Source organism: Ambystoma mexicanum, chromosome 11, assembly GCF_040938575.1.
Source record: "Ambystoma mexicanum isolate Mex_15411 chromosome 11, UKY_AmexF1_1, whole genome shotgun sequence".
Taxonomy (NCBI): domain Eukaryota; kingdom Metazoa; phylum Chordata; class Amphibia; order Caudata; family Ambystomatidae; genus Ambystoma; species Ambystoma mexicanum.
This window is the reverse complement of record NC_090934.1, coordinates 1,432,204,280-1,432,220,779: the sequence shown is the minus strand read 5'-3', so window position 1 is coordinate 1,432,220,779 and position 16,500 is coordinate 1,432,204,280. Positions and strand designations below refer to the sequence as shown.

The 16,500-nt window shown below is 47.9% G+C and overlaps 1 protein-coding gene across 5 annotated transcripts in view; it reads left to right on the top strand.

Annotated features, from left to right (window-relative positions):
• Nucleotides 1-16,500, top strand: part of MCTP2 (multiple C2 and transmembrane domain containing 2) — a 1,028,969-nt gene that overhangs the window by 839,449 nt on the left and 173,020 nt on the right. The gene's annotated exons all lie outside the window — the stretch shown is intronic.

Genomic DNA, 16,500 nt, shown 5'->3' with positions numbered 1-16,500 from the left:
GTGCAAATGCGTGGCCAGCTTGATACGGAGTGATTTGGCACGTGAAAATCTTGCACGTCAGCTTGTAATTCGAGGAAAGGCCCTTAGCACGTAAGCGCATCAGCACGCGTACGCGATTTCATTGGACCAAAGGCCCTTAGCGCGTAAGGGCATCTGTGGAGTGCGCGCGTGGGTGTTTCCCTCAACCCGGGTGCATGTTACACATCCAAGAACTGCACATCCGAGTGTCAGCTCGTGTAATTGGAGGATAGGGCCTTAGTGCGTATACGCGGAAGTGACGTTGAACGTGTGGGCCGGTTCAAAAGGTACGTGTAGGACGTAATTTCCTTGTACGTGCTTTTCATGGAGACCGAGTGGGTGAATACTGTACTTCTTGACGGTTCACACGCGATTTACTTCACAGCGTTTCTAGTTCGTACTCCCTGTTACCTCTGACAGCTTTTTTCTGATTTTCTGTTGGGCCTGTTTCCCCAAACAGCGTTCACTTCTTCTTTTGTCCTGTCTCCTCAGACAGCGTACAATTCATCTTTTGGCGGGGGTGTTGCCAACGTGCACACGTGCATTATTTATCACGCTCATTTTCCAGGCAGACGGTGAGTCACGCACGTATTTACCAACTGTGCTTGCCCCGTGTGTCGCATACCCGTTCAGAGGTCATTGTAGGCTGCGTGTAACATGCGTACATTCATTTTTGTTTCTGGGTGCCACAGCGTAGTGCGGGTTCATTTTTCCATGCACATGGTCTACGAGGGGTTGCGTGCATGTTATTTTCTGTTTTTGGGGTGCCTGTGCGTTGCGTGACCTGTCATCTTTCCCCAGGGGTCACATACAGCCTTGCTAGAGCACTAGGGTACAAATTCCATCTAGTACTGTACCCCTTTGGCCCCCAATTGCTCAGGACAATAGATTACTGCAAATCCCATATGCACAACAACATCAGTGCCATGGTTGGGAGGCAACCAAGCGGTAAGGGTGGCAAAGGTGGCCAAGCCTCAAGAGGTGGGCGTGGTGGGCGTGTTAGGGGACGTGGCCGGGATTTGCAGGGTACCCCTAGCCACCCATATGTGGAGGACCAGTCAGGGACACCCATGTCCCCCCCCATGGTTGAGGGAAACGTGGCTAACACCATCTCTGCTCAGCCCTTGTTGTACCGGCCCATTGTGGCACCTGACCTGGCACAGGGTGACTCTCAGGCTGACTTCCAGGTCGCCAAGTCTAGGCCACGTGTGGCGGTGCAAGTTGGTGTCACCAGGCCACGTGGATCAGGGCAGGCAGGGTGGGGAGGCTGCAGGGGCAGCTGCAGCTCCATCCACCCCAGCTCTGACTCTCCCAGCCAGGGTAGTGTTGGTCCCAGTCCATCTTGCTAACGTTCCCCCCCGACTACGTCACACTTCAGCCAATGCCTGCACCAAGTCGCATGGTCAGTGTGCATTCCCAAACTCCAACTACCCAGTCCACCGGTACTCCTGCCCCTAGTGGCCAGAGCGGCGTAGGCCACTCAGGATCCCCACCACCTTCCAAAAGGAAGAGGAAGAGTGCTCGTCCACTACAGGCTGATACCCCAGACATGGCTACGTAGTCCGGCACGCCAAGGTAACCTAGCTTCAATGATGCCGAACGTGATGCACTTGTGCAGTATGTGTTCGCAAATGACAGCGAAATGTTGATCACTTCAGGGTGCAAGACCACACCTGCTCGAAGTCAGGCACACTGGCAGACCGTCGCGGACATCATAAGTGCCCTTGGATTTGTGAGGCGCACAGCTGGTGAGTGCTACAAGCGCTGGAATGACCTTAAGCGCAGGGCAAAGAAAAAGCTGGCCTCAAGTCCTGCCGCTACTCTGGTGACTGGAGGTGGGTCTCCACAAGAGGACATTTAACTCACTGTACATGAGTCTGTTGCTGGAACCTACGTCACAGAGGAACAGATCCAGGGTGTGGGAGAACTGCCAGATTACGAGGTATTGTCCAGTGAGTGCACATGCATGTGTGTGTGATCCATGTGTATGTTGTGTGTGTGAGGGGTTCTGATTGAGTGCCAGGTGAGGGTGTGTGTGCCCGAGTGGTTTGGGTCACCCATGTGCTTCATCCAAAACATTCTGCACCCCTGGATTTGGGTATTACAGTATCCCTTCTGCCCACAGTAGACATTTTGCGCAACATCACGCCAGTTGCACTTGAAGTGGCATCTTGCAACAACATTGTTCCGTATTTCTCAGTGTTCATTCAGGCTGATTGTTTCGATTCCCCCACTTTCACTACGCATTTCTCAGCCCTGTTGTCAAACAATATGTGACATGCCTATGGTACATGCCATCTGTGTGGTGGCATGTGCCATGTATTTGGATTAGACATGCCACTCACAGGCCAATGGTGATGGCACTGCTAGCCAGCATGCAGCTAATGTGTTGCTCTTCCATCTTGGTGTCATCAGTGTCTGACATTTTCCTCCCCTTCAAACTCAGTGACAGTGTATGCATGGGAGGGTTATAGTCATGTGGGACATGTGTCAATCAAGTACTGGTTCTGTAGCTTGTCAGGCCCAATTGTGTGCCATGGTGCTAATGCCTGTTTCCATTTTGTGTCTTTCATGTTTTTGCAGGGGATGACGCACTTGATGCTGTTGAGGGTGAGGAGATGGTGCAGACCCAGGAGGGATCTCAGGCACAACCGGGCACCAGTGGGGGACGGGGTGTGGTGGTGGGTGAGAACCCACTCTTGCTGCAGACCGTTCTCTCCAGGGGTGTCTCTGGGTGCACCTCCCCAGACCTCTATTCAGTTGTTGATTTGGATGATGAGACCTATGTGGCTTCGCAGGTAGGTGTTTCTGGAAGTGATTCTGTTCTGTCCGACCCACCTGCACCAGGGGTACAGCACACTATGGGGATGTCAGTGTTGGTAGGTCCGCCTTTGTTGGTTACGGATGCAGGGCCACACTCCGCAACATCTGATCCTGTTCCTGGGCCAGCAGATCAGAGGGGGAATGCAGTCCTGCAGCCTCAGGCAGTGCCGACACAGCAAGGCACAGTTTGCCTTGCCCCCAGACAGGTGTGGTGCCCGCCAACGCGGTGGCCATACGCTACCAGGCAATACCACATGGGAGCAATCCATATACGGTATGGCAAACCAACAGGCAGCATCATCTGAGATGATGGCTGAAGCAATGGAGAGGGTGGCCACTTCCATTGTCCCCCCAGAAAGGCAGATGGAGCAGCTCCAGCAGGCAACAGACTCCATTTGCCAATCACTCAGGGAGGACATGTTGGCGTCCAACAGGGACAGACGGGCGTCCCTGGACACTCTGCGGGAAGCCATTTCTTTAGAGTCCCAGGGCCAGAGGGAAGCCCTGAGGGTAGAAGTCCATCACCTCAGGCAGACTCTTGAGGGCCTTGAGGCTTCCACTGTCATGAGGACAGAACAGCTGCTGGAGCGGGTCACACGTATGCTCTCAGCAGAGATGCAGGCAACTCGGGAGGAGGTCCGGGCATCACGTCAGGTGGTGCATGGGGATCTCCGCACCATATTCCTCCAGAACGAGACCTTCCACACCCGCATGCTTGCTGCCATGGAGGACCAGACTAGGGCTTTGCGTGGGCTGCCTCCCATAGCACCACCACCTCCTGTGGCGGCAGCAGCACAGAGTTATGAGAGCGACCACAGCGATTCTGATTCTCTCACGATAGCGTAGCCATGCAGGCCATGAGCCCATGGAGGTTTTTTTTTTTTTTTGCAACATCCACACAGGTGGCTGTTGGTGTGCACCCTGTCCTCGGACCTCCTGGGTGGCCTCCCCCACCCCCCATGGACCCCACATGGTCATTTTTGATTTTTGATTTTTTTAGTGTGTTGCCTTGTGTGGCTCCCGTGGGCATCCACTGTATTCCGGCTGGGCACATGCAGGCTTGTCCTGAGTTTGGGTTAGATGCTTGGGTCCATGAGACACACACCCCTCCTGCTTCCCGTTTCCATGGGCTTGCAAAGGGTGTGCCCAAGTGACAGTGACTTACACAGTGACGTTGCACTCCCATGACATGTGTCGGCAGTCTGTAGTCAATACTGTGTATACATTCCTAGTGCATATTGTTGTAGTATTGTACACTGCATGGTGTATTGCTGTGTGCTTGTGCATCCATGTCTCCCTTCTAATTTGCAGGTTCATTCCTCATGGCTTCACAAGGCTGTCTACTTTGGAGATGGAGTTCATGTTGTAAGCAGTGCACTTCCAGATTTGCGTGGAACCAACACTGTACAGTTGGAAGTGTTCGATGTGCTAGCATCACCAGGTTGTAAGACTACGTATCCTTTAACTTAGTACTGTCATGTGAATGCTATGTTTGGGGTTGGGTAGCTGCATTGTATTGTGGTAAGTATTTGGTCATGTGTGTTGTCAGTTCTACATTAATGGGAGCATATTGTGTGTGGCCAGTTTCCATTCGGGACACTGTACTTTGTGACAATTGTCATGTTTTGGGGATTCCTTTGTTAGCTCTCACATAGCATGACATTCCATGGTGTGTTGGGTGGCGGTGCTGGGGAGGGGTTGGTTGACATGGCACTGTTGTCATGTTGTTTCTTGCAAGGGGGTAATGATTTTAGCAGCATAGAAGTGTCTTTTGATGACACAGCATTCGTGGTGTTTGTGTAGGTGGGGATGCACACAATGGAACACTTCCAGGTGAACAATCTCAGGTTGGTATGGTTGTGACAGTTGACTGTCACTTGACTCATCATCATTGATAGCCAGCTGGTATGTGCCAGGGCTGTGTGCACTCCACAGGGGTGTGATTTTAGGTGACGTAATTAGCCACCAGCTGCGTACGGGCTGCCTCACCCCATGCCCTTCCCCTCCCATGCGCAGCGGGCGTGCATGTGGTTGGGGATGTGGGGTCACCACCATGTCCATGGCCAGGCCCCGGCGTGTTGCAACGTTGTGCAGGACACATGCTGCCACTATGATCCTGCACACTACTGGGGGAGCGTATAACAGCTGCCCGCCAGAATGGTCAATGGAGCGAAAGCGTGACTTGAGCACTCCGAATGTGCGCTCCACTATGCCCCGGGTTGCAATGTGGGCTGTGTTGTATCTTACCTGGGGTGGCGTGGCGAGGTTCCGAATTGGCGTCATCATGTGGGTGCTCAGAGGGTAGGCACTGTCCCCTGGGGAAGTGATGATGGGTATCATTAGTGGGGTTGTGACATTACTCAGTATCTGACATTCATGCATGTGCAGTGGCATTTATACTCACCAAGCAGCCATGTATCGCCGTGCTGCCCAGCTTCTAGGTCTCGGTTTAGGGTTGACATTCTGTAAATGAAACTGTCGTGGGTGGACCCTGGATAGTTGGCATATACTGAGGTGATGATTCCCTTGGCATCACATACTACCTGGACGTTGATGGAATGCCAGTGCTTGCAGTTTCTATAGATGTGCTCAGATGCCCTGGGGGGGATGTAGAGCCACATTGGTGCAATCAATGGCACCTAGCACTTTGGGGAATTGTGCCACCCCTTAGAAATCCTGGGCAGCAGCCTGTCTTTCTGCAGGTGTTCTGGGCAGGTATATGTGCCTGCGGACTGATGGGCGTGTAGTGATGATGGCCAAGACCTGGTGTAGGCAGCATGACGTGGCCGCCGACACCCCCCCACTATGGCACTTGTCCGCTGAAATGATCCAGTGGCCAAGAAGTTCAGTACATTAAGGACCTTCTCCAGGGGGCTGTGTGCTTGGGAGCACAGGGTGGGTGATGTGAGGTCATCCTCCCACTCACTGACCAGGTCGAGTATTATGTGAGGTGGAAACCTGTACCTCCCATACACGTGGTCATCAGGCATCCCAAAAAGGCTGGTTCTGGGTGTAAAAAATCTGGGCCTGACTATCCTCCTCCTCCTCCTCCTCCTGCGGTATCCCACGGCCACTGCTGCTAGGAACGGTATATTCATCCTGTCGTCTGAGCTTGTTTGTTGTTTGCACGCACTTTTATGCAGCGCGGGTCGACGTACGCCTGCTTCCTGCTGGCGTACGTGTTTCTGGATTGGCCCGTCTTTTTGGGCACATGCCATACCCATGTTCGATTCCATGAATACGTGTTGTAGGCGAGCGTGTGAAACTTCCCGCGCACCCCAGTAATACACGTACCCCGCTCGGCCAGGCCCAATCGCATGTGAAACTTCACGTGAACCCCTGAAGTACACGTACCCAGGCCAATCGCATGTGGCACTTCCCGCGCACCCCAGTAATACACGTACCCCGCTCACCCAGGCCCGATCGCGTGTAGAACTTCCCGCGCACACCCGAAATACACGCACACGCTATTTTTCACACAGCGGGTGTCGCTGTTTGTTGCGTACCCCTTTGCACGTCATTTGTCGTAGGGGGCCACATTATGGGGCATTCATCAGAGCTGTATATTCATGCTTTTTGTTAGGGCACATTTTGGCGCACATTTTTTTCCAGCGCAGGGACGCTACCGCCCGCCTTCGTGTGGCGGACGGGTTTGGGTCTGTGAGCGTCTTCGCCCGTGTGCTGGTTTGCCCTATTCGATTCAATGAATACGTGTCGTAGGCGAGCGTGTGGGCGTTCTGCGCACTTGCCTCCTGTACTTCCCCCCGTGACACCCACATTTTCACGAGTTGTTCCCCATTCCGAGTGTTACGCCATGTGTTCCGCCTACTTTTGTTATGTGCGCCACGCTATGTGCGCTTTCGCTGTGGCCTTAGCGCACGCCGTTAGATGACCTGTGCGCCGGCGTGCGCCGCGCACTTTTTCAGCGCACATCCCTGATTTTACTCGCGCACGGACTTCCATGAATAGATGTGCGCTGGTTTCCCTGCGATATTCGCACTTGCACTGCGATTTTCGCTCTTTCACTGCAAATCGCAGGTTTTCGCACGCTTGCGCCGAAATTTTCAGCGCACATTAATTCCATGAATCGGCCTGTAAGTATGATGAAAAGCATCTTTTCCAAGCAATGGTGATTGTAAGGATGGCAAAAATGTCTCTTCTACGCAGAAACTTAAGTAATGGGGTTAAAACAGTTTCTTAAGGATGATGAAAAAGTGTCTTTTCCAAGCAATGGTGTTTTAAATATATCAAAAGTATGTCTTCTACACACTGGGGGTCATTCCGAGGTTGGAGGTAAGGGATTACCGGCGCCTGTAAGGCACTGATGGCGGTAATCCCTTACCTCCGTATTCCGAGTTCCCTTTGCGGGTCCCTCTTTACCTCCTGCTTTTAGCAGGAGTAAATTACGGGACCCGCAAAGTGACCTTGGAGTAAATTACGGCACCGTAATTTACGGTGCCGTAATTACCTCCTTCCCCATTCCCATTGAGCCCTATGGGGGCAGAAATGGGGATGGGGAAGGGCTATGGTGAATGGGGAATTACCGGTCCATCCAACCTTGGAATGGACCGGTAATTACTCCATTCACCATGCCGGTATTCCATGGAGTAAATAGCTCCATAGTTGCCAACCATGGAGCTATTTACTCCATGGTGTAGTCCTAACTCGGAATGAGGGCCAGTGACTTCTAAAGGATGATCTACTGGTTTATACCCCTGCCAGGAATTCCCCTCTGTGCTTTGACGATCCCCTGGTATACTCTCCTGCCAGGTAGCTTCCCCCAAAAGGCCCACTACCTGATGTACATCTTTCACCAGATCTTCTTATAACCTTTTCTGTATCTTTCAGTTCTCTTTTCTTTTAAGTATAACACAGTTGTACTCCTTCACTGTTTGTATTTTAATGGCTCCAGGTATTATTTGTTCCAACTTCCCCCCATGTTGACATTTCATTTATGGAGTCTTGTTCAAGTTTTGTTTAACTTCATTGTTGGCATTCATTAGCTTGTGGCAATACTTGTTTTGACATCTGTAAAAGTCTTCATATATGAGATCTTGCCTTTCTGCTTCTTCATTAGTGTTCAATTGCTTATGGCAACTTTTACACCAGTTTTCCCCATATCGACATCTGTGTAAATTCTGTGTTTCTATATTACTTGGTCGATATTCAAAACAAGCTTCCAATTGTTTGTATGCCAGTCGGCATGTCCCTGGGTTTCCAATACTTCTGGGCAGACTCGCCAGTGTTTCCGACTCATGGCATATGGCTTTGGCAAAGTCCTTGCTTCGGGAAAGCATTCCCATTCTGTACACCCATTTCTGGATTCTCTTGTTGGCTTTGCATTCACCCACTGGTTAAACTGCTCTTCACTGCAACCATGTCTCTGATAGCCTCTCCACTTCTGCCAGCTCCCCAGCTGTCTTCCTGCGGTACCCGTTGTGCTTCTCCGGGTCTCTCACCTTTCCGTTAGGAAGCACCTGCCTCCTTCAGCACAGTCTGCTATCCGGTGTCTGCCTTCGATTCTGCTTCCTGCTTCAACCACTCTGCATCTCTTGTCTACACTTTCCCTTTTAATTTGGAGAAGCACACCATTTTTGAATGCCCCGCACAGCAAATTTCCATTACAACAACTAGTTTGCACTTTTAGCTTGGTGTTTCTTTTAATCCACATTAACTCCTTCTTCCTCTTCCTCGTCCCAGTACACAAGGTTTTATGGGAGTTGGAGTCCATAGGATTATTGTGCTTTTTAAAGTTGTACTGCTTTGAATTTTTATCTGAATCAGAAACATGAGTTATGTGCATATGAGGTGTGAATGGTATCCTGTCTAACGTATTTGGTAAGAAGGGGTTTTAGCGTTTTACAACTGGAAGGATTTCCATAATGACAACATGCCATCAGGAATTATAGGGTCTTCTTCACATAGAAGGGAAGAATACCACATCTCTCCTGATGGGGGCACCATATCTCCCAACAGCCATCGCCTCCCATGGGACCCACCTTCATAATACCACCCCCAGGGTCAGGGCCAGGTAGCGGCTGCTGTCCCCTGGCCACATGGGAGGAGATCTTAGGCTGGGGAACAGTGATGGCTCCACAGGATTCATCACAGTTCCCACTCACCTCCAAACCCATGCAGGTCCATCTGGTTCCCCATACCACTATGTTACACTAAAGTAGAGGGCACCCTTGATAAGACTGTGATGAGGAAGAGGGAGACCTACCCAAGCTTGAGGCAAAAGAATACTGAGACAAAGCAGTTTGAACAATGAGGCACAGGCCTACTGTGGAAACAAAACATGCAGTACAGCTGTCAAGAGGGAGCCCTAATGGTAAAAAGGGAAGAACGACTCGATGGTCCGTCAAACCAGTGCTGGCCAAACATGAAACAAGATGCTCTTCCCATGGCAAGGGACCCAAAGGCTGACAGCTGTGATGTGGAGAGTGGTGGCGCCCAGGAGGTCCGGGTGAGCCAGACTGGCAGATGCAGAGAAAGAAGTAAGACGCAGGCAGCTGGAGATGTGAGGGAGAATTCGGACCTGCTGAAACATGAGAAGGACAGTGAGTGCAGCAACAGCAAAGAAGCTTTCCTCTGCCACCCGAAGAGATCAGAGACTACACAGAGGATTCCCACATGTAGGCAAAGGGAGGCACACAGGTACCCAGGGCATTGAGGGTTGCTGGAGAAGCTGAAAACCCACGCAAACCCTTCCCAAAGAGCACAAGGGGATATACGTGGCATTATATTTGATAAACACTTTGTAAATCATGCAGGCTTATCCCAAAGAGCACACGGGAATTAAAACAGCATTTCACAGAGTGAGAAGAACTGTGTAAAGCAGATAAACCCATCCCAAAGTTTACAGAGAGATAACAGTAAGCAGAGTAACAGGGTTTGGAACCCACAAGGAACCGGGGAAGACCCGCCAAGGAACCGGGGAAGCCCCGCCAGTGTGCAGCAGAGTCTTGGACCCAAATGGAATCGGGCAAGACCCATTTGCAACATATCTAAGGTCCTCAACAGTCCAAAAATAACTACAACCAGTGGGCTGGAACCCAGAAGCAATCGGGGAGACCCACTGGAAAAGCAGAAAATAAACAGGAGACCTGCGACAAAGCAAACATCTTTTTGGTTATAAATGTTGTGAAGTCAGGTCTGGCAGGTTAGTGAACCAGACCTGACAAAAGAGTTAATTTTGTGTAAAGGACAGGAAAAGAGGTTCCCTCTAGAAGATCTGGGTACTGTGTGTTCATTTTGGAAAAAACGTTTCTGCTCTCTTCAGAAGATTTAGGAACAGTGTACTTCTTGCAGAAAAAGGTTCCCTCCAGTAGAAGGGAGAACTGTGTTCAGACATTCAAAAGGAGAATGAGGGTTCCCTCCAGACAGGAGAACCATGTTTTGTTTAAACAAACAGAGGAGAAGGATTCCTTCAGAAGATGTGAGGAACTGAATTGCTTTCACAGTGGAAGTAAGAATCAAGGAAGAGGTTCCTCCTAGGAGTTTGCGGAAACGTTTTTTTTATTTTTTTTGGTTTGTTGATTTGAACATACAAGCAATAAGCATTAAAGCATATATTCTATGCACAAAAGCTGTGCCTTGGAGTCTACATCCAGATTGAGAGGGGCCTCCTTCTGGGTAATACTTTACCGACATCCTGACTGCATCCTTAGTATTTTTTTTTTAAGATAGAGTAACCCTTTATTGTAAATAGGGCAGGATAGGCTTTTCTTTTCCTTTGTGTGTTGTAAATAAAATAAAAATGTATAGCAACCAAATTGCCACCTGTATACTTACAGCGGGTTACAACACTTGTCCATAAATCACTGTGGTTCAAGGTGATAAAGCAGAAATATGACCCTGCGAGACAGCATGTTATCCTATCGGGAAAGATAGCTCATATACTCTTGGTCCTAGTCAATATCTATTGGCCGAACTTGATGACCCTGAATTTTATAAGAGTATACTGAACAAGGCTCACTCATATTCTCATTCAGTTTAGATCCAGCATTAGACAAATCAGTGGAGCAAAGTCAGACCACTATCTGCGGCATGCCTGAGCTGGGTCTCCATGATGTATGGCACTCACTGCACCCAGAGGCTCGATATTGCCCCTTTTATTCCTCGGTACATGACATGAAATCATGGGTCTATTATATATTTGCTTTGTCTGAGGCATTACATTGATGGATAGCTTGGTTCTTCCGAGGACCTCCTTGGACAACTCTCCAGTGGTCTGGGTGTTGACCCTGCAAGGGATGGCTATATCAAGGGTGTTCTGGTGCTTTATGGCACAAGCGTTCCATGACATTGTGTTAAGAGGGGAGATTCGGAAATAACTTGTTTTTTAAACGTCATCTCGGATCCATTTCTTCAGTGGGAGTTGTTCGGGAGAACTTTAAAGTATATTCACGGGGTTGCTGCCTGGCATTGGAAAATGGTGTACTTAAAACTATTAGGCACAGGTTATCTGAACTAAAGAGGGAACTTAAAGAGCAGTAAGCTGAAATGCATTTGCTGGTGGCAGAAGGTTCCCGACCCTCCGTCAGGACCACAATGGATGGCTTTACGGCCGAAGCTGAGAGAGATGTTTATTACTTGGCCTTTCCTCGTAGAGCCCATAGATATGGTGAAGAGGGTAGGCCAGGACATCATCTGGCTAATCTGCTGAGAGTCAGTGACGCCGGGTGTACATGAAAGAAATTATGGAAGATACTGGCAAGGTAGTGTCAAACCTAGAGCTTATTTTGGCTTCCTTTTGTAGGCTCTACGAGGCACTCTCGGGAAATGGATATGGAAATGACACAGCCCTGCACAGCTTTATTGATGAAGCTCCCCTACAGCAAGTAGACAGTGATGCTTGCGTGTGCCTTAATGACCCAATTACACTCACGGACATTCTTGCTGATGTTAAGAATCTGCCTTCTTCCAAGACGCCGGGCTCCGACCAGATTTCAGCTGAGTTTTACAAGGAGTTTGGGCATAATGTGGCAACATACCTGCTTCAGATGTGAAGGAGCATTGTGGCTGGGTGGTCTCCCACTTCCCCCTCTATGAAGGAGGGAATTATTTTCTAAATTTTAAAACCTGATAGACCCCTACAGAGTATTTGTCCTACAGGCCGATATCGTTGATCAACATAGAAACCAACATTATTTCTTTGGCAGATGCACTGCTTTCTCGATTATTGTCCCTTGTTTACCTGGACCAATCGGGTTTAATCTCTGGGTGATCCACCACACTTAGCCTGTGAAGGCTATTTGCAATACTCGCTCAGACTGACCCAAACATACCGGCCGTGGGAGCCCTACTGGATATGGAGAAAGCATTCGACTATGTGTCTTGGAGATGCCTGTTTTTGGTGCTGGAGAAAGTGAGGATCCCGAAGGGGTTTTAAACAGTGTACAACTGTTGTATAAGGTTGTTCAAGTGAGGATCAGCCTCTTTGGAAAGCAATCTGCTCCATTTCAGCTGGCCTTGTGAATGTGGCACGGGTGTCAGTTACCCCCACTTCTTTGCTTTTACCATGGAAGCTCTTGTGATTCAGCGGAGGCTGCTACATCGGCAGAGGGGTTTTGCAAAGGGTCTCATTTAATGCAGATGACATCCTTTATGTCAAGGTCCCATCACCATTGAGGCTGAACATTTTTGGTTAACCTCTGGGCTGAACATTATTTGGACAAAATCACTTATTCCCGTTGACAGATGGCACGCATATACCCAGGGGCTTGGACGTGTATAGATGGCAACAGTTGTCCGTATCTGGATTGGATGGTTAGCAGAGACCTCCCAATCATTTAGCTTATCTTGAATGCCTTGGTAAGAAGATTGATGGTTGGACTAACCTTCCGCTGATGTTACTTGATTGCATTGTAATAATGAAGATTATTGTGCTGCCAGAGGTGTTGAACTTCTCTCTTAATGTCCCAGTTTGTCCGGAATTATTTTTTCAAAAGCACTAAGATCACTATTGATAAAACTTGCCTGGCATCCAAAACATCCCAGAATATGGTGAGACACTTTGATCAGGCCCTACGAGCAGGGTTTTGGGGGATTAAATGCACCTGACCTAGAACTATGTCACTTAGCTGTTCAGGTTTCTTTTGCATCAAACCGGATGCCAGGCTCCCCACTGTATTCTCATGTGTGGGTGGAAAGGCGTGCAGCCTATCCTTATTCCCCACAGGGTGCATTGGTGAGAATGAAGGTGGATGAGGGTTGCCGATTTGATCTGGTGGCATGTACTATTGATGCCTGGAAAAGCATGAAGAAGAGAATTCAGGTTCAGTTCCAGTATACAACTGAGTCGAGAGTGTGGCACATGCAGGGTTTAACTCCCCTGTGTGATGCTATGATTAAAACCTGCCTGGTCGAGGCTGGGAATAAACCATATGCATGATTTTTACCCCAAAGGGCATGTTTGTAAGCTGGAAGATGGTGAAAGCAAAGCTCTGTAGGGCCTGGTCCTATATGTGAACATACACACAGAGGTTTGCCTTGAATGTCACATTTAAACAAATCCAATATAAAATAATGCACCACATTTATTTAACGCCATCCCATCAGAGTACATTTGATATTTTAGTGGATGGTAAATGTTGTACATGCAAAGTACATGTGGCCGGATTTCTTCTTATGTTGTGGGCCTGCCCCAATTTGACAGAGTTTTGGAATCAAGTGCTAGACATGAAAGCAGATGCTACATGTGGAAATTCCCAGAGACATGTTATGCTGAATGTTTGGATCGTTTCCTGGGGCGGAAGAGGGTGCTAGGAAGCTTTTGTCCATAGGTCTACTAATGGCCAAGAGATGCATCCTTATGAAGTGGCCTATTGGAGAAACACCTGCAATGAGTAAATGGCTGAAGGACAAGACTTGGTGTAATGATACTGAGACCGAATTATGTAGGTTGGCCCCGGCTGGTTCTAGGTCCAATGATATATGGGAACCATTCAGGGACTTCCTGAGATGTAGGCAACAACTTTAATAATATGCATAAAGCTATAGGATGATGGCTCGAGTGAGGATAAAAGACATAAAACCTATGCGGCATAATGTGATGAATTCAGTGGAGTCATCACAGATTCCCCGGTGGTGAACTCCTCCCATGTGACCAGGGGACAGCAGCTGCTACCTGATTCTGACTCTGGGGGTGGTTTCAGAAGGAAGGATCAAATGGGAGGGGACGACAACTGGGTAGATGTAATGACTTCATTGGAGGGGTCACAGTGCTCCCCCTTCCCCATGAGGAAGACCCACTGATACTCAAGTTCCCAATGGCCTGTAGTCATTCTAGTTACCTTTAACCCAAACACTCAAAACTCACACACAACACTTTCTGTTCTTGATGTGCCTTTTTGTAAAATCTATCTGGAAAATCATCCCGGAATTATAAGCCCAAAGAAAGTTTTGGACTTCAACTCCCATAACCACACAGGCACTGAGACAAGGAAGAGGACAAGGGAGTTTGTGCAGAGTGACAGGAGCTTAAAGTGTAACATGCAGACTAGTGGTTTTTCCAAACCAGCAATGAGCAGGACTTTTAAAAATGTTGACTGCACTATGGAAGCCGAAGGTGCAACAAGCAGCATAGAATGAGACGTTGACATTCACGCTGGTGGTCCTGAACTCGAAGCACACTGACCGAACCAGCAAAGCACAGGACATCATTGATAAAGGGAGAGGAACACTGCGTGTGAGCAAGAAGGGCTGTGGAGGTCCCAGGAGCACTGCAGAAGCTCCTGGATGCTTGGTCACTCAGCAAGGCAGCAGACTTCACCCTGGTGTGCGAAGAAGAGCTGATGTGTGACCCCGGAGCCGCACCAGCCACTGGGAAAGCTTCTGCACACTCCAACCTGGAAGTCAGAGAAAGAAGCCATAACGCAGAAGCACAAGCAATGTTGGGAAGGCAGAAGAAGACTGGTGGGTCGTTAAGACAACCACCCCCATCCAGTGATTGAATGGAGCAAGATTGCTAATGCAGAAAATATACAAAGGCAAAGTTTGTTTGAATGAAGTCAAGGCAATGTACAAATTCAACAAATAAGAAAAATGTTCAATGCAGTAAATATACAAAAATAATGTTGGTTTAAATGCAGGCAACGCAAAGTACAAAGGCAAAGTTTGTTTGAATACAGCCAAGGCAAAGTGCAAAGGCGAGAATAATATTTGAATGCAGACAAGACAAAGTATAAAAACAAATCCCCAATTAAGTACAGAAGCACGAGATGCCAATGTGGGGGAGATGTTTGAGCAAGTACATTTGAGAAAGATAGTACTATATATATATATATATTTCACATGGTATATGATATTGTGGTATATTTAAGAACTTCCAAGTGCATACGAGCCCTGGCAGGTGAATTCCACAGGCAGTTGAAGTTGAATGTTAGAACTGTGAGACACTTAGGAAGTCCTGGCAGGCGAGTAAACTAGGCAGTTGATATTGTACAAAGATTCGTGGCAGAAGATTGCACCAGATGATCAGAGAGTTCTAAAGAGAAGTCCTGGCAGCTGAGTACACCAGGCAGCTGAGATTTCTGGCAGGGGAGTATAAACAGGTAATCTGCAAAGGTACAAGAACAATTACAGAAAGATTGTTACAGAACATGTTGCTTGAACAGAACTTTTTGGTTAAAAAAGAACTTGTGTGTTCAGTGAAGACACTAAGGAACTGTTGGTTAAAGAGACATTTTGTCATCCTGTTTAAGAGTCCAGGGGAAGGTGGCCATCCTCTGGATTCAAGAGTCGTTACCTTGGAGAACATTTTTGTTGGAGTCATGTGAGAACTTTTGGTTTTGAGCACTTTTTTTAATATCAATTTAGAGACTTCAGTTACTGACATCCTGCTGCAGACAGATCTTTAATTTTCGTCTCTAGTTAGGAAAGTTCCTCTTTAGAATAGAGCTAAAGAGGTGTTTTCCAACCAATTTTATTTAATGAAAATGTCTAAACTTGATAATACAACAACCTTGTATCCGTCTCTCATTTCTGAATCCTCACAATAATGAAGACGAACATGTTGCTTCAACTAGTACGAGTAGATAAACCTGTAATATATAAATGTTTGAAGGTTGTAATGCTGTCGGGCGGCTCCTACTTGGGCTGCTTATTTCTGCTTGTGCAGGATTTATTGCTGTAGCTGCTCTCGGGTACTCCACCGCCTCTTGTTAAGATGGATTTGAATGCATGTATGTAATGCTCGATAATGCTGTAGCTCTGTGCGTTACTTGCTTGTGATGATATTTTTTTTCTTTTTCCTAACCAAGTTAAGCAAATGTTTTTTTTTTTTTAAAGAATACTCGCAATATTTTTCCATAATTGATTGATTTTTTTACTGAGAAAATATGGTAATTGAAGAGGTAATAATGCTGTCTGGTGGATTTCATTATCTGTAGCTGGCAAACCTACCTACAGCAATGATCCTTTCATTGAAGGTTGACAGGTCAACCTTGAAATATCACTACTGTAATACAAAACTCTTTCATGCTAACATTGGAACTGTGACAAGGCATGAATGGGTTCAGTGTAAATGTTGATATTTTCTCTATTATTGCATGAAAGTTTGAGTGGTGCCCTTGAAATATAAAGGAGAGACGTTGCACGCTAAGATTTACAAATACTATTGAGGAACAATGGTAGACTTTAGTAGATACTGTGATT